The 18,023-nt window shown below is 64.6% G+C and overlaps 5 non-coding genes across 5 annotated transcripts; all 5 read right to left on the bottom strand.

The window, feature by feature from the left end:
- Nucleotides 1-621: 621 nt before the first annotated feature.
- On the bottom strand, nucleotides 622-740 carry LOC132251966 (5S ribosomal RNA). The gene has a single exon (XR_009463711.1). It is a non-coding gene; the product is annotated as a 5S ribosomal RNA (ribosomal RNA).
- A 3,520-nt stretch (nucleotides 741-4,260) lies between these two features.
- LOC132251965 (5S ribosomal RNA) lies at nucleotides 4,261-4,379 on the bottom strand. The gene has a single exon (XR_009463710.1). It is a non-coding gene; the product is annotated as a 5S ribosomal RNA (ribosomal RNA).
- Nucleotides 4,380-7,901: 3,522 nt separating this feature from the next.
- LOC132251964 (5S ribosomal RNA) lies at nucleotides 7,902-8,020 on the bottom strand. The gene has a single exon (XR_009463709.1). It is a non-coding gene; the product is annotated as a 5S ribosomal RNA (ribosomal RNA).
- A 3,529-nt stretch (nucleotides 8,021-11,549) lies between these two features.
- On the bottom strand, nucleotides 11,550-11,668 carry LOC132251963 (5S ribosomal RNA). Its single transcript, XR_009463708.1, has one exon. It is a non-coding gene; the product is annotated as a 5S ribosomal RNA (ribosomal RNA).
- Nucleotides 11,669-15,190: 3,522 nt separating this feature from the next.
- Nucleotides 15,191-15,309, bottom strand: LOC132251962 (5S ribosomal RNA). Its single transcript, XR_009463707.1, has one exon. It is a non-coding gene; the product is annotated as a 5S ribosomal RNA (ribosomal RNA).
- Between the last annotated feature and the right edge of the window lie 2,714 nt (nucleotides 15,310-18,023).

The raw sequence follows: 18,023 nt of genomic DNA, 5'->3' as shown, positions 1-18,023 counted from the left end.
GCCGTGACGCTCACGCGCGGAACCTCCTGCCACCACACGCCGCGCAACCTGACCACTCAGCCGGGCTCACAAAGGGCTCGCTCGGATTCTCGCTGGAAAGGGCCGCCGGCGGCCATTCGGCGCGGCAGATAGGCGCGCAGCCTCCCAAGGACAACGGCCGAGACCTTCGCCGCTGCCGGCGGCAGGGGAGAGAGCGGCAGCGGAACCCCCCCCTGCTTCTCCGCAGGCCCCTCGGCCCTTCAGCGTCCGCTCCCTGCCACGGGGCGACGCAGGAGCCTGGGCAAGGCGCACCTACGGCCCCAGACGGTAAAGGGCAATTGTGATGTGCTTGGGCTCGCACGCTGCCGCCTCGGCACCCCCAGCCCGCCCGGCACCAGCACCAGCACCAGCGCCAGGCCCGCCCCCACGGGCTGGGGGCGCAGCACTCCCCCAAGCTCCCCCGCCTGCTCCCCTCCACACAGGCCCACGCGCCTCGGGCAAGGGCTCCCCTGCCCCTGCCCCTGCCCCTGCCCGGTGCTCCAGGGCTGGGGCGGGGAGCCTGCAGCACGCGCCGGGCAACCCGGGCCCCCGGCCAGGGACCAAGAAAGAAGGGCTGGCCAGGATGCGCGCAACAGTTGCAAAAGCCTACAGCACCCGGTATTCCCAGGCGGTCTCCCATCCAGGTACTAACCGGGCCCAACCCTGCTTAGCTTCCGAGATCAGACGAGATCGGGCGTGTTCAGGGTGGTATGGCCGTAGGCGCCAGCCCTGCCTCGCCCGGCCCTTTTCAGGCCGGCGTACACCCCGCTCCCACCCCGCACGCCTGCTCCCGGCCCGCCCCACCTCCCCGCGCCCGCACACAGCCCGCCCCGCCCCGCCCCTCCCGTCACACGCGCGCCCAACACCAACACGTGCGCACTCACGGCCCACCGCCCCTGCTCGCCCTGGGCGCGCACCCCCTGACCCCCGCCCGCCTCCCCCAACTCCAGCCTGCTGCCCGCCTCCCGCCTCCCGCCTCCCTGCTCCAGGCCCCCACCCCTGACCCGGGCCCCTCCTCTCCCCTCCTGGCCCCGCACACAGCCTGCCCCTGCCACCGCACCCAGTCCTAAGCCACGACCAGGAAAAGACACCCCCAGCTCGGGCAAATCCCCTGCCACGCTCCACCAACACCCGCACGGAAACGGCGGGCCCAGGCACTGGCTACACGCAAGCTCCCCCTCAACGTCTCTTCCAGTCCAGCACAAGCCCAACACCTGCCAGGGACTCACTGGGGCCTTCGCATCCACAGCCCGGCCTGGGGGGCGCTCAAGGAGGCCAGGGCCGCCGCCCAGAGCCTCCAGGCATTCCTTGCGCCCGCCTGCCCCGGGCAAGATCTCAGGGGCGTTCCCTCCCCACGCCCACTCCTCTCCAGGGACAAGGCAGCGGGGCTGACCCCAACCCAGGCCGCAGCACCTCAGGCGGGACCGGAAACCGACAAACTCCACCGGGGCCGACCACCGGCACCTGCTGGTGTGGCAGAAAGCCCCCTTTTCCTCTTGCCTGCATTTGCTCTCCCCTCTTTGGATATGTTTCCCTTTTTCTACCTTTTCTTCCTTCCTCTCTCTTTCACTTTAAGATGAGGAATTGTGTTTTCAAAGTTGTGTGTGTGCATTTTGTATCTCCCCTTGTATTTTGGTAGTTTTATCTATTTGTGTGCCATGGCATTTGTAGCTTATCTTTTAGACTCCTCACCTTTCAACTTTCCACTGAATGTGTTTAGTTTCATAAGTAAGTTATACATTGTAACAATGTTAACAAGGGCAGGAATCAAACTGCCCTTCCCTGTATCAGGCTGGCCCCTGAAAGAGCCAGTCAATCCGTGATTGAATGTGTAACATGATTGAATGTGTAACATAGTAGCAGACAGAAATTAACACCTGGGAGCTGCAGATCAACCAACGGAAAAATTCAATACAACGCAATGTAACAACCGGGAAATCTCTAAACGTCACTGATCAAGGGCCAGAAGCCCTGGCCTCAGTTAATCCACGCCGGGGAACAACTTTGGGGCTGAATATCTCCAGAGCGACCGCTCCCAGAGCCCTATTCCAAATTCATCAACGGACTCCCAAACCTGCACGTTCATGCGCACGACCCCTGGGGCTGACAGATGCCATCCAGTAGCCACCGAGCGGGGGGGGGGGAGGGGAAAGTCCCACGAGAGTCAATGACCCCTGGATTGGGCAAACCTGAAAACTGGGGAGTCACCAAAGTCTGCCAAGGACAGAGAAAAGGCAGTGAAAAGTGACCCTCAGGGGCGCCCTCTTCATCTCCAACTTGACCACACCTGTCCAGCCAGAAGGACCAGCCGGCGACCCCCTTCTGGAGGATAACACCACGCTGAAAGAAGGCTCGACTGGCCATCGACGGCAGACTCCAGCGCTTCTAGGATAGGTATACCTGACTCTGTAGCTTGCTACTGTGTGTGTGCGTGCGTGCGTGCGTGCGTGCGTGCGGGGGGACCAGCCCCAAGGTTTATGATTTAACTCATTACAGTGTTTCAATCCGCCTAATAAACTAGAATTTTAAGGATCCCGAGTTGGACATTTGTAGCCAGCACTGGCGTTCGGCCCCGGGCCCTGGAGCAGCTCCGACCGGAAACGGCCGCGCTCCTAACCGCAGCACGCAAGCCCCCGCCGAAAACCGCCCGGGTCCCCGAGCCCTGGTGGGCTGCCAGCACCCGAGCACAGGCTCCAGAGGGGATGCAGGGCACCACGGGCCAGGCGGCCTATCTTCTGCTCCCGGCAAACCGGGAGAAACAGGCGTCCAATACAGAACCGCTCGGCGCCTGCCTGAACACCGACTGCCGGGGAGCAAGCAACGCGGCTCTGCCCCAGGGAAACCGCGCCTCGCCGGCCGCCTGGAGTGCTCGGAGAGTGTCATTCAGCAGGTGGATCGGGGCGGCCCGCTTGCCAACGGCCGTCTCCCGCTTCCTTCCGCCAAGCCTCCGACAAGGTCCCCCACCCGGGGCTCATCACTATGCCAGGCAGTCCGGGGAGTGGCGGGAACGTCCACTTGCGGATCGGAAGCTGGGAGGGAGCGGAAACGGGCCCTTATCAGGACAGAGAGAAGCAAGCGGCGGGGTGCGCCAGGGGCCCGTGCCGGACCCCGTGCTCTCTAACAGAGGCGAACGGGACCTGGGAAAGGGGGCGAGTAGCGAGCTGGCCAGAAGTGCCGGCCACAGAAAAATGCGCCCCGGGGTCACGGCCAAGGCGGACCGGGGCCACCTGCGCAAGGATCTGGCAACCGAAAGGACCACGGCGCCCCCTCCTGCATCCACGCTGCGTCCACGCCTGGCAAGCTGGGCCCCGCTCCGGCCCCCACACCTCCCGCGGCACACACGGAGCGGGCACAGAGAAGGGCAGCCGGGCGGAGGAGCGGCACGGAGGGTCCCCGCGGGAGGAGAGGCTCCCGAGGCCAGGCCTTTTCCCTCCAGAAAAGAGACGCCGGAGGCGGGACGTGCTGAGGGTTTCCAAACTCCCGAGCGAGCGGCAAAGAGAGGACTCGGTGGGGATTCCCCATTTCCCGTCTCGCACGAGACACGGGCCAGGGCTCATGGCGTGAACCCCGCAGCTGGGAAGTTGCAAACGGCCCCCAGGCAGCTCTTTTACCCCAGGCCGTGCCGTGACGCTCACGCGCGGAACCTCCTGCCACCACACGCCGCGCAACCTGACCACTCAGCCGGGCTCACAAAGGGCTCGCTCGGATTCTCGCTGGAAAGGGCCGCCGGCGGCCATTCGGCGCGGCAGATAGGCGCGCAGCCTCCCAAGGACAACGGCCGAGACCTTCGCCGCTGCCGGCGGCAGGGGAGAGAGCGGCAGCGGAACCCCCCCCTGCTTCTCCGCAGGCCCCTCGGCCCTTCAGCGTCCGCTCCCTGCCACGGGGCGACGCAGGAGCCTGGGCAAGGCGCACCTACGGCCCCAGACGGTAAAGGGCAATTGTGATGTGCTTGGGCTCGCACGCTGCCGCCTCGGCACCCCCAGCCCGCCCGGCACCAGCACCAGCACCAGCGCCAGGCCCGCCCCCACGGGCTGGGGGCGCAGCACTCCCCCAAGCTCCCCCGCCTGCTCCCCTCCACACAGGCCCACGCGCCTCGGGCAAGGGCTCCCCTGCCCCTGCCCCTGCCCCTGCCCGGTGCTCCAGGGCTGGGGCGGGGAGCCTGCAGCACGCGCCGGGCAACCCGGGCCCCCGGCCAGGGACCAAGAAAGAAGGGCTGGCCAGGATGCGCGCAACAGTTGCAAAAGCCTACAGCACCCGGTATTCCCAGGCGGTCTCCCATCCAGGTACTAACCGGGCCCAACCCTGCTTAGCTTCCGAGATCAGACGAGATCGGGCGTGTTCAGGGTGGTATGGCCGTAGGCGCCAGCCCTGCCTCGCCCGGCCCTTTTCAGGCCGGCGTACACCCCGCTCCCACCCCGCACGCCTGCTCCCGGCCCGCCCCACCTCCCCGCGCCCGCACACAGCCCGCCCCGCCCCGCCCCTCCCGTCACACGCGCGCCCAACACCAACACGTGCGCACTCACGGCCCACCGCCCCTGCTCGCCCTGGGCGCGCACCCCCTGACCCCCGCCCGCCTCCCCCAACTCCAGCCTGCTGCCCGCCTCCCGCCTCCCTGCTCCAGGCCCCCACCCCTGACCCGGGCCCCTCCTCTCCCCTCCTGGCCCCGCACACAGCCTGCCCCTGCCACCGCACCCAGTCCTAAGCCACGACCAGGAAAAGACACCCCCAGCTCGGGCAAATCCCCTGCCACGCTCCACCAACACCCGCACGGAAACGGCGGGCCCAGGCACTGGCTACACGCAAGCTCCCCCTCAACGTCTCTTCCAGTCCAGCACAAGCCCAACACCTGCCAGGGACTCACTGGGGCCTTCGCATCCACAGCCCGGCCTGGGGGGCGCTCAAGGAGGCCAGGGCCGCCGCCCAGAGCCTCCAGGCATTCCTTGCGCCCGCCTGCCCCGGGCAAGATCTCAGGGGCGTTCCCTCCCCACGCCCACTCCTCTCCAGGGACAAGGCAGCGGGGCTGACCCCAACCCAGGCCGCAGCACCTCAGGCGGGACCGGAAACCGACAAACTCCACCGGGGCCGACCACCGGCACCTGCTGGTGTGGCAGAAAGCCCCCTTTTCCTCTTGCCTGCATTTGCTCTCCCCTCTTTGGATATGTTTCCCTTTTTCTACCTTTTCTTCCTTCCTCTCTCTTTCACTTTAAGATGAGGAATTGTGTTTTCAAAGTTGTGTGTGTGCATTTTGTATCTCCCCTTGTATTTTGGTTGTTTTATCTATTTGTGTGCCATGGCATTTGTAGCTTATCTTTTAGACTCCTCACCTTTCAACTTTCCACTGAATGTGTTTAGTTTCATAAGTAAGTTATACATTGTAACAATGTTAACAAGGGCAGGAATCAAACTGCCCTTCCCTGTATCAGGCTGGCCCCTGAAAGAGCCAGTCAATCCGTGATTGAATGTGTAACATGATTGAATGTGTAACATAGTAGCAGACAGAAATTAACACCTGGGAGCTGCAGATCAACCAACGGAAAAATTCAATACAACGCAATGTAACAACCGGGAAATCTCTAAACGTCACTGATCAAGGGCCAGAAGCCCTGGCCTCAGTTAATCCACGCCGGGGAACAACTTTGGGGCTGAATATCTCCAGAGCGACCACTCCCAGAGCCCTATTCCAAATTCATCAACGGACTCCCAAACCTGCACGTTCATGCGCACGACCCCTGGGGCTGACAGATGCCATCCAGTAGCCACCGAGCGGGGGGGGGGGAGGGGAAAGTCCCACGAGAGTCAATGACCCCTGTATTGGGCAAACCTGAAAACTGGGGAGTCACCAAAGTCTGCCAAGGACAGAGAAAAGGCAGTGAAAAGTGACCCTCAGGGGCGCCCTCTTCATCTCCAACTTGACCACACCTGTCCAGCCAGAAGGACCAGCCGGCGACCCCCTTCTGGAGGATAACACCACGCTGAAAGAAGGCTCGACTGGCCATCGACGGCAGACTCCAGCGCTTCTAGGATAGGTATACCTGACTCTGTAGCTTGCTACTGTGTGTGTGCGTGCGTGCGTGCGTGCGTGCGTGCGTGCGTGCGGGGGGACCAGCCCCAAGGTTTATGATTTAACTCATTACAGTGTTTCAATCCGCCTAATAAACTAGAATTTTAAGGATCCCGAGTTGGACATTTGTAGCCAGCACTGGCGTTCGGCCCCGGGCCCTGGAGCAGCTCCGACCGGAAACGGCCGCGCTCCTAACCGCAGCACGCAAGCCCCCGCCGAAAACCGCCCGGGTCCCCGAGCCCTGGTGGGCTGCCAGCACCCGAGCACAGGCTCCAGAGGGGATGCAGGGCACCACGGGCCAGGCGGCCTATCTTCTGCTCCCGGCAAACCGGGAGAAACAGGCGTCCAATACAGAACCGCTCGGCGCCTGCCTGAACACCGACTGCCGGGGAGCAAGCAACGCGGCTCTGCCCCAGGGAAACCGCGCCTCGCCGGCCGCCTGGAGTGCTCGGAGAGTGTCATTCAGCAGGTGGATCGGGGCGGCCCGCTTGCCAACGGCCGTCTCCCGCTTCCTTCCGCCAAGCCTCCGACAAGGTCCCCCACCCGGGGCTCGTCACTATGCCAGGCAGTCCGGGGAGTGGCGGGAACGTCCACTTGCGGATCGGAAGCTGGGAGGGAGCGGAAACGGGCCCTTATCAGGACAGAGAGAAGCAAGCGGCGGGGTGCGCCAGGGGCCCGTGCCGGACCCCGTGCTCTCTAACAGAGGCGAACGGGACCTGGGAAAGGGGGCGAGTAGCGAGCTGGCCAGAAGTGCCGGCCACAGAAAAATGCGCCCCGGGGTCACGGCCAAGGCGGACCGGGGCCACCTGCGCAAGGATCTGGCAACCGAAAGGACCACGGCGCCCCCTCCTGCATCCACGCTGCGTCCACGCCTGGCAAGCTGGGCCCCGCTCCGGCCCCCACACCTCCCGCGGCACACACGGAGCGGGCACAGAGAAGGGCAGCCGGGCGGAGGAGCGGCACGGAGGGTCCCCCGCGGGAGGAGAGGCTCCCGAGGCCAGGCCTTTTCCCTCCAGAAAAGAGACGCCGGAGGCGGGACGTGCTGAGGGTTTCCAAACTCCCGAGCGAGCGGCAAAGAGAGGACTCGGTGGGGATTCCCCATTTCCCGTCTCGCACGAGACACGGGCCAGGGCTCATGGCGTGAACCCCGCAGCTGGGAAGTTGCAAACGGCCCCCAGGCAGCTCTTTTACCCCAGGCCGTGCCGTGACGCTCACGCGCGGAACCTCCTGCCACCACACGCCGCGCAACCTGACCACTCAGCCGGGCTCACAAAGGGCTCGCTCGGATTCTCGCTGGAAAGGGCCGCCGGCGGCCATTCGGCGCGGCAGATAGGCGCGCAGCCTCCCAAGGACAACGGCCGAGACCTTCGCCGCTGCCGGCGGCAGGGGAGAGAGCGGCAGCGGAACCCCCCCCTGCTTCTCCGCAGGCCCCTCGGCCCTTCAGCGTCCGCTCCCTGCCACGGGGCGACGCAGGAGCCTGGGCAAGGCGCACCTACGGCCCCAGACGGTAAAGGGCAATTGTGATGTGCTTGGGCTCGCACGCTGCCGCCTCGGCACCCCCAGCCCGCCCGGCACCAGCACCAGCACCAGCGCCAGGCCCGCCCCCACGGGCTGGGGGCGCAGCACTCCCCCAAGCTCCCCCGCCTGCTCCCCTCCACACAGGCCCACGCGCCTCGGGCAAGGGCTCCCCTGCCCCTGCCCCTGCCCCTGCCCGGTGCTCCAGGGCTGGGGCGGGGAGCCTGCAGCACGCGCCGGGCAACCCGGGCCCCCGGCCAGGGACCAAGAAAGAAGGGCTGGCCAGGATGCGCGCAACAGTTGCAAAAGCCTACAGCACCCGGTATTCCCAGGCGGTCTCCCATCCAGGTACTAACCGGGCCCAACCCTGCTTAGCTTCCGAGATCAGACGAGATCGGGCGTGTTCAGGGTGGTATGGCCGTAGGCGCCAGCCCTGCCTCGCCCGGCCCTTTTCAGGCCGGCGTACACCCCGCTCCCACCCCGCACGCCTGCTCCCGGCCCGCCCCACCTCCCCGCGCCCGCACACAGCCCGCCCCGCCCCGCCCCTCCCGTCACACGCGCGCCCAACACCAACACGTGCGCACTCACGGCCCACCGCCCCTGCTCGCCCTGGGCGCGCACCCCCTGACCCCCGCCCGCCTCCCCCAACTCCAGCCTGCTGCCCGCCTCCCGCCTCCCGCCTCCCTGCTCCAGGCCCCCACCCCTGACCCGGGCCCCTCCTCTCCCCTCCTGGCCCCGCACACAGCCTGCCCCTGCCACCGCACCCAGTCCTAAGCCACGACCAGGAAAAGACACCCCCAGCTCGGGCAAATCCCCTGCCACGCTCCACCAACACCCGCACGGAAACGGCGGGCCCAGGCACTGGCTACACGCAAGCTCCCCCTCAACGTCTCTTCCAGTCCAGCACAAGCCCAACACCTGCCAGGGACTCACTGGGGCCTTCGCATCCACAGCCCGGCCTGGGGGGCGCTCAAGGAGGCCAGGGCCGCCGCCCAGAGCCTCCAGGCATTCCTTGCGCCCGCCTGCCCCGGGCAAGATCTCAGGGGCGTTCCCTCCCCACGCCCACTCCTCTCCAGGGACAAGGCAGCGGGGCTGACCCCAACCCAGGCCGCAGCACCTCAGGCGGGACCGGAAACCGACAAACTCCACCGGGGCCGACCACCGGCACCTGCTGGTGTGGCAGAAAGCCCCCTTTTCCTCTTGCCTGCATTTGCTCTCCCCTCTTTGGATATGTTTCCCTTTTTCTACCTTTTCTTCCTTCCTCTCTCTTTCACTTTAAGATGAGGAATTGTGTTTTCAAAGTTGTGTGTGTGCATTTTGTATCTCCCCTTGTATTTTGGTAGTTTTATCTATTTGTGTGCCATGGCATTTGTAGCTTATCTTTTAGACTCCTCACCTTTCAACTTTCCACTGAATGTGTTTAGTTTCATAAGTAAGTTATACATTGTAACAATGTTAACAAGGGCAGGAATCAAACTGCCCTTCCCTGTATCAGGCTGGCCCCTGAAAGAGCCAGTCAATCCGTGATTGAATGTGTAACATGATTGAATGTGTAACATAGTAGCAGACAGAAATTAACACCTGGGAGCTGCAGATCAACCAACGGAAAAATTCAATACAACGCAATGTAACAACCGGGAAATCTCTAAACGTCACTGATCAAGGGCCAGAAGCCCTGGCCTCAGTTAATCCACGCCGGGGAACAACTTTGGGGCTGAATATCTCCAGAGCGACCGCTCCCAGAGCCCTATTCCAAATTCATCAACGGACTCCCAAACCTGCACGTTCATGCGCACGACCCCTGGGGCTGACAGATGCCATCCAGTAGCCACCGAGCGGGGGGGGGGGAGGGGAAAGTCCCACGAGAGTCAATGACCCCTGTATTGGGCAAACCTGAAAACTGGGGAGTCACCAAAGTCTGCCAAGGACAGAGAAAAGGCAGTGAAAAGTGACCCTCAGGGGCGCCCTCTTCATCTCCAACTTGACCACACCTGTCCAGCCAGAAGGACCAGCCGGCGACCCCCTTCTGGAGGATAACACCACGCTGAAAGAAGGCTCGACTGGCCATCGACGGCAGACTCCAGCGCTTCTAGGATAGGTATACCTGACTCTGTAGCTTGCTACTGTGTGTGTGCGTGCGTGCGTGCGTGCGTGCGTGCGTGCGTGCGGGGGGACCAGCCCCAAGGTTTATGATTTAACTCATTACAGTGTTTCAATCCGCCTAATAAACTAGAATTTTAAGGATCCCGAGTTGGACATTTGTAGCCAGCACTGGCGTTCGGCCCCGGGCCCTGGAGCAGCTCCGACCGGAAACGGCCGCGCTCCTAACCGCAGCACGCAAGCCCCCGCCGAAAACCGCCCGGGTCCCCGAGCCCTGGTGGGCTGCCAGCACCCGAGCACAGGCTCCAGAGGGGATGCAGGGCACCACGGGCCAGGCGGCCTATCTTCTGCTCCCGGCAAACCGGGAGAAACAGGCGTCCAATACAGAACCGCTCGGCGCCTGCCTGAACACCGACTGCCGGGGAGCAAGCAACGCGGCTCTGCCCCAGGGAAACCGCGCCTCGCCGGCCGCCTGGAGTGCTCGGAGAGTGTCATTCAGCAGGTGGATCGGGGCGGCCCGCTTGCCAACGGCCGTCTCCCGCTTCCTTCCGCCAAGCCTCCGACAAGGTCCCCCACCCGGGGCTCGTCACTATGCCAGGCAGTCCGGGGAGTGGCGGGAACGTCCACTTGCGGATCGGAAGCTGGGAGGGAGCGGAAACGGGCCCTTATCAGGACAGAGAGAAGCAAGCGGCGGGGTGCGCCAGGGGCCCGTGCCGGACCCCGTGCTCTCTAACAGAGGCGAACGGGACCTGGGAAAGGGGGCGAGTAGCGAGCTGGCCAGAAGTGCCGGCCACAGAAAAATGCGCCCCGGGGTCACGGCCAAGGCGGACCGGGGCCACCTGCGCAAGGATCTGGCAACCGAAAGGACCACGGCGCCCCCTCCTGCATCCACGCTGCGTCCACGCCTGGCAAGCTGGGCCCCGCTCCGGCCCCCACACCTCCCGCGGCACACACGGAGCGGGCACAGAGAAGGGCAGCCGGGCGGAGGAGCGGCACGGAGGGTCCCCCGCGGGAGGAGAGGCTCCCGAGGCCAGGCCTTTTCCCTCCAGAAAAGAGACGCCGGAGGCGGGACGTGCTGAGGGTTTCCAAACTCCCGAGCGAGCGGCAAAGAGAGGACTCGGTGGGGATTCCCCATTTCCCGTCTCGCACGAGACACGGGCCAGGGCTCATGGCGTGAACCCCGCAGCTGGGAAGTTGCAAACGGCCCCCAGGCAGCTCTTTTACCCCAGGCCGTGCCGTGACGCTCACGCGCGGAACCTCCTGCCACCACACGCCGCGCAACCTGACCACTCAGCCGGGCTCACAAAGGGCTCGCTCGGATTCTCGCTGGAAAGGGCCGCCGGCGGCCATTCGGCGCGGCAGATAGGCGCGCAGCCTCCCAAGGACAACGGCCGAGACCTTCGCCGCTGCCGGCGGCAGGGGAGAGAGCGGCAGCGGAACCCCCCCCTGCTTCTCCGCAGGCCCCTCGGCCCTTCAGCGTCCGCTCCCTGCCACGGGGCGACGCAGGAGCCTGGGCAAGGCGCACCTACGGCCCCAGACGGTAAAGGGCAATTGTGATGTGCTTGGGCTCGCACGCTGCCGCCTCGGCACCCCCAGCCCGCCCGGCACCAGCACCAGCACCAGCGCCAGGCCCGCCCCCACGGGCTGGGGGCGCAGCACTCCCCCAAGCTCCCCCGCCTGCTCCCCTCCACACAGGCCCACGCGCCTCGGGCAAGGGCTCCCCTGCCCCTGCCCCTGCCCCTGCCCGGTGCTCCAGGGCTGGGGCGGGGAGCCTGCAGCACGCGCCGGGCAACCCGGGCCCCCGGCCAGGGACCAAGAAAGAAGGGCTGGCCAGGATGCGCGCAACAGTTGCAAAAGCCTACAGCACCCGGTATTCCCAGGCGGTCTCCCATCCAGGTACTAACCGGGCCCAACCCTGCTTAGCTTCCGAGATCAGACGAGATCGGGCGTGTTCAGGGTGGTATGGCCGTAGGCGCCAGCCCTGCCTCGCCCGGCCCTTTTCAGGCCGGCGTACACCCCGCTCCCACCCCGCACGCCTGCTCCCGGCCCGCCCCACCTCCCCGCGCCCGCACACAGCCCGCCCCGCCCCGCCCCTCCCGTCACACGCGCGCCCAACACCAACACGTGCGCACTCACGGCCCACCGCCCCTGCTCGCCCTGGGCGCGCACCCCCTGACCCCCGCCCGCCTCCCCCAACTCCAGCCTGCTGCCCGCCTCCCGCCTCCCTGCTCCAGGCCCCCACCCCTGACCCGGGCCCCTCCTCTCCCCTCCTGGCCCCGCACACAGCCTGCCCCTGCCACCGCACCCAGTCCTAAGCCACGACCAGGAAAAGACACCCCCAGCTCGGGCAAATCCCCTGCCACGCTCCACCAACACCCGCACGGAAACGGCGGGCCCAGGCACTGGCTACACGCAAGCTCCCCCTCAACGTCTCTTCCAGTCCAGCACAAGCCCAACACCTGCCAGGGACTCACTGGGGCCTTCGCATCCACAGCCCGGCCTGGGGGGCGCTCAAGGAGGCCAGGGCCGCCGCCCAGAGCCTCCAGGCATTCCTTGCGCCCGCCTGCCCCGGGCAAGATCTCAGGGGCGTTCCCTCCCCACGCCCACTCCTCTCCAGGGACAAGGCAGCGGGGCTGACCCCAACCCAGGCCGCAGCACCTCAGGCGGGACCGGAAACCGACAAACTCCACCGGGGCCGACCACCGGCACCTGCTGGTGTGGCAGAAAGCCCCCTTTTCCTCTTGCCTGCATTTGCTCTCCCCTCTTTGGATATGTTTCCCTTTTTCTACCTTTTCTTCCTTCCTCTCTCTTTCACTTTAAGATGAGGAATTGTGTTTTCAAAGTTGTGTGTGTGCATTTTGTATCTCCCCTTGTATTTTGGTTGTTTTATCTATTTGTGTGCCATGGCATTTGTAGCTTATCTTTTAGACTCCTCACCTTTCAACTTTCCACTGAATGTGTTTAGTTTCATAAGTAAGTTATACATTGTAACAATGTTAACAAGGGCAGGAATCAAACTGCCCTTCCCTGTATCAGGCTGGCCCCTGAAAGAGCCAGTCAATCCGTGATTGAATGTGTAACATGATTGAATGTGTAACATAGTAGCAGACAGAAATTAACACCTGGGAGCTGCAGATCAACCAACGGAAAAATTCAATACAACGCAATGTAACAACCGGGAAATCTCTAAACGTCACTGATCAAGGGCCAGAAGCCCTGGCCTCAGTTAATCCACGCCGGGGAACAACTTTGGGGCTGAATATCTCCAGAGCGACCACTCCCAGAGCCCTATTCCAAATTCATCAACGGACTCCCAAACCTGCACGTTCATGCGCACGACCCCTGGGGCTGACAGATGCCATCCAGTAGCCACCGAGCGGGGGGGGGGGAGGGGAAAGTCCCACGAGAGTCAATGACCCCTGTATTGGGCAAACCTGAAAACTGGGGAGTCACCAAAGTCTGCCAAGGACAGAGAAAAGGCAGTGAAAAGTGACCCTCAGGGGCGCCCTCTTCATCTCCAACTTGACCACACCTGTCCAGCCAGAAGGACCAGCCGGCGACCCCCTTCTGGAGGATAACACCACGCTGAAAGAAGGCTCGACTGGCCATCGACGGCAGACTCCAGCGCTTCTAGGATAGGTATACCTGACTCTGTAGCTTGCTACTGTGTGTGTGCGTGCGTGCGTGCGTGCGTGCGTGCGTGCGTGCGGGGGGACCAGCCCCAAGGTTTATGATTTAACTCATTACAGTGTTTCAATCCGCCTAATAAACTAGAATTTTAAGGATCCCGAGTTGGACATTTGTAGCCAGCACTGGCGTTCGGCCCCGGGCCCTGGAGCAGCTCCGACCGGAAACGGCCGCGCTCCTAACCGCAGCACGCAAGCCCCCGCCGAAAACCGCCCGGGTCCCCGAGCCCTGGTGGGCTGCCAGCACCCGAGCACAGGCTCCAGAGGGGATGCAGGGCACCACGGGCCAGGTGGCCTATCTTCTGCTCCCGGCAAACCGGGAGAAACAGGCGTCCAATACAGAACCGCTCGGCGCCTGCCTGAACACCGACTGCCGGGGAGCAAGCAACGCGGCTCTGCCCCAGGGAAACCGCGCCTCGCCGGCCGCCTGGAGTGCTCGGAGAGTGTCATTCAGCAGGTGGATCGGGGCGGCCCGCTTGCCAACGGCCGTCTCCCGCTTCCTTCCGCCAAGCCTCCGACAAGGTCCCCCACCCGGGGCTCGTCACTATGCCAGGCAGTCCGGGGAGTGGCGGGAACGTCCACTTGCGGATCGGAAGCTGGGAGGGAGCGGAAACGGGCCCTTATCAGGACAGAGAGAAGCAAGCGGCGGGGTGCGCCAGGGGCCCGTGCCGGACCCCGTGCTCTCTAACAGAGGCGAACGGGACCTGGGAAAGGGGGCGAGTAGCGAGCTGGCCAGAAGTGCCGGCCACAGAAAAATGCGCCCCGGGGTCACGGCCAAGGCGGACCGGGGCCACCTGCGCAAGGATCTGGCAACCGAAAGGACCACGGCGCCCCCTCCTGCATCCACGCTGCGTCCACGCCTGGCAAGCTGGGCCCCGCTCCGGCCCCCACACCTCCCGCGGCACACACGGAGCGGGCACAGAGAAGGGCAGCCGGGCGGAGGAGCGGCACGGAGGGTCCCCCGCGGGAGGAGAGGCTCCCGAGGCCAGGCCTTTTCCCTCCAGAAAAGAGACGCCGGAGGCGGGACGTGCTGAGGGTTTCCAAACTCCCGAGCGAGCGGCAAAGAGAGGACTCGGTGGGGATTCCCCATTTCCCGTCTCGCACGAGACACGGGCCAGGGCTCATGGCGTGAACCCCGCAGCTGGGAAGTTGCAAACGGCCCCCAGGCAGCTCTTTTACCCCAGGCCGTGCCGTGACGCTCACGCGCGGAACCTCCTGCCACCACACGCCGCGCAACCTGACCACTCAGCCGGGCTCACAAAGGGCTCGCTCGGATTCTCGCTGGAAAGGGCCGCCGGCGGCCATTCGGCGCGGCAGATAGGCGCGCAGCCTCCCAAGGACAACGGCCGAGACCTTCGCCGCTGCCGGCGGCAGGGGAGAGAGCGGCAGCGGAACCCCCCCCTGCTTCTCCGCAGGCCCCTCGGCCCTTCAGCGTCCGCTCCCTGCCACGGGGCGACGCAGGAGCCTGGGCAAGGCGCACCTACGGCCCCAGACGGTAAAGGGCAATTGTGATGTGCTTGGGCTCGCACGCTGCCGCCTCGGCACCCCCAGCCCGCCCGGCACCAGCACCAGCACCAGCGCCAGGCCCGCCCCCACGGGCTGGGGGCGCAGCACTCCCCCAAGCTCCCCCGCCTGCTCCCCTCCACACAGGCCCACGCGCCTCGGGCAAGGGCTCCCCTGCCCCTGCCCCTGCCCCTGCCCGGTGCTCCAGGGCTGGGGCGGGGAGCCTGCAGCACGCGCCGGGCAACCCGGGCCCCCGGCCAGGGACCAAGAAAGAAGGGCTGGCCAGGATGCGCGCAACAGTTGCAAAAGCCTACAGCACCCGGTATTCCCAGGCGGTCTCCCATCCAGGTACTAACCGGGCCCAACCCTGCTTAGCTTCCGAGATCAGACGAGATCGGGCGTGTTCAGGGTGGTATGGCCGTAGGCGCCAGCCCTGCCTCGCCCGGCCCTTTTCAGGCCGGCGTACACCCCGCTCCCACCCCGCACGCCTGCTCCCGGCCCGCCCCACCTCCCCGCGCCCGCACACAGCCCGCCCCGCCCCGCCCCTCCCGTCACACGCGCGCCCAACACCAACACGTGCGCACTCACGGCCCACCGCCCCTGCTCGCCCTGGGCGCGCACCCCCTGACCCCCGCCCGCCTCCCCCAACTCCAGCCTGCTGCCCGCCTCCCGCCTCCCGCCTCCCTGCTCCAGGCCCCCACCCCTGACCCGGGCCCCTCCTCTCCCCTCCTGGCCCCGCACACAGCCTGCCCCTGCCACCGCACCCAGTCCTAAGCCACGACCAGGAAAAGACACCCCCAGCTCGGGCAAATCCCCTGCCACGCTCCACCAACACCCGCACGGAAACGGCGGGCCCAGGCACTGGCTACACGCAAGCTCCCCCTCAACGTCTCTTCCAGTCCAGCACAAGCCCAACACCTGCCAGGGACTCACTGGGGCCTTCGCATCCACAGCCCGGCCTGGGGGGCGCTCAAGGAGGCCAGGGCCGCCGCCCAGAGCCTCCAGGCATTCCTTGCGCCCGCCTGCCCCGGGCAAGATCTCAGGGGCGTTCCCTCCCCACGCCCACTCCTCTCCAGGGACAAGGCAGCGGGGCTGACCCCAACCCAGGCCGCAGCACCTCAGGCGGGACCGGAAACCGACAAACTCCACCGGGGCCGACCACCGGCACCTGCTGGTGTGGCAGAAAGCCCCCTTTTCCTCTTGCCTGCATTTGCTCTCCCCTCTTTGGATATGTTTCCCTTTTTCTACCTTTTCTTCCTTCCTCTCTCTTTCACTTTAAGATGAGGAATTGTGTTTTCAAAGTTGTGTGTGTGCATTTTGTATCTCCCCTTGTATTTTGGTTGTTTTATCTATTTGTGTGCCATGGCATTTGTAGCTTATCTTTTAGACTCCTCACCTTTCAACTTTCCACTGAATGTGTTTAGTTTCATAAGTAAGTTATACATTGTAACAATGTTAACAAGGGCAGGAATCAAACTGCCCTTCCCTGTATCAGGCTGGCCCCTGAAAGAGCCAGTCAATCCGTGATTGAATGTGTAACATGATTGAATGTGTAACATAGTAGCAGACAGAAATTAACACCTGGGAGCTGCAGATCAACCAACGGAAAAATTCAATACAACGCAATGTAACAACCGGGAAATCTCTAAACGTCACTGATCAAGGGCCAGAAGCCCTGGCCTCAGTTAATCCACGCCGGGGAACAACTTTGGGGCTGAATATCTCCAGAGCGACCGCTCCCAGAGCCCTATTCCAAATTCATCAACGGACTCCCAAACCTGCACGTTCATGCGCACGACCCCTGGGGCTGACAGATGCCATCCAGTAGCCACCGAGCGGGGGGGGGGGAGGGGAAAGTCCCACGAGAGTCAATGACCCCTGTATTGGGCAAACCTGAAAACTGGGGAGTCACCAAAGTCTGCCAAGGACAGAGAAAAGGCAGTGAAAAGTGACCCTCAGGGGCGCCCTCTTCATCTCCAACTTGACCACACCTGTCCAGCCAGAAGGACAGCCGGCGACCCCCTTCTGGAGGATAACCCACCTAACAACAGAGCAAAGAATCAAGACCTACACAACACGCTGAAAGAAGGCTCGACTGGCCATCGACGGCAGACTCCAGCGCTTCTAGGATAGGTATACCTGACTCTGTAGCTTGCTACTGTGTGTGTGCGTGCGTGCGTGCGTGCGTGCGTGCGGGGGGACCAGCCCCAAGGTTTATGATTTAACTCATTACAGTGTTTCAATCCGCCTAATAAACTAGAATTTTAAGGATCCCGAGTTGGACATTTGTAGCCAGCACTGGCGTTCGGCCCCGGGCCCTGGAGCAGCTCCGACCGGAAACGGCCGCGCTCCTAACCGCAGCACGCAAGCCCCCGCCGAAAACCGCCCGGGTCCCCGAGCCCTGGTGGGCTGCCAGCACCCGAGCACAGGCTCCAGAGGGGATGCAGGGCACCACGGGCCAGGCGGCCTATCTTCTGCTCCCGGCAAACCGGGAGAAACAGGCGTCCAATACAGAACCGCTCGGCGCCTGCCTGAACACCGACTGCCGGGGAGCAAGCAACGCGGCTCTGCCCCAGGGAAACCGCGCCTCGCCGGCCGCCTGGAGTGCTCGGAGAGTGTCATTCAGCAGGTGGATCGGGGCGGCCCGCTTGCCAACGGCCGTCTCCCGCTTCCTTCCGCCAAGCCTCCGACAAGGTCCCCCACCCGGGGCTCGTCACTATGCCAGGCAGTCCGGGGAGTGGCGGGAACGTCCACTTGCGGATCGGAAGCTGGGAGGGAGCGGAAACGGGCCCTTATCAGGACAGAGAGAAGCAAGCGGCGGGGTGCGCCAGGGGCCCGTGCCGGACCCCGTGCTCTCTAACAGAGGCGAACGGGACCTGGGAAAGGGGGCGAGTAGCGAGCTGGCCAGAAGTGCCGGCCACAGAAAAATGCGCCCCGGGGTCACGGCCAAGGCGGACCGGGGCCACCTGCGCAAGGATCTGGCAACCGAAAGGACCACGGCGCCCCCTCCTGCATCCACGCTGCGTCCACGCCTGGCAAGCTGGGCCCCGCTCCGGCCCCCACACCTCCCGCGGCACACACGGAGCGGGCACAGAGAAGGGCAGCCGGGCGGAGGAGCGGCACGGAGGGTCCCCCGCGGG

Source organism: Alligator mississippiensis, chromosome 7, assembly GCF_030867095.1.
Source record: "Alligator mississippiensis isolate rAllMis1 chromosome 7, rAllMis1, whole genome shotgun sequence".
In the NCBI taxonomy this organism is placed as follows: Eukaryota; Metazoa; Chordata; order Crocodylia; family Alligatoridae; genus Alligator; species Alligator mississippiensis.
The sequence above is the reverse complement of the archived record's forward strand: the minus strand, read 5'-3'. Positions and strand labels throughout refer to the sequence as shown.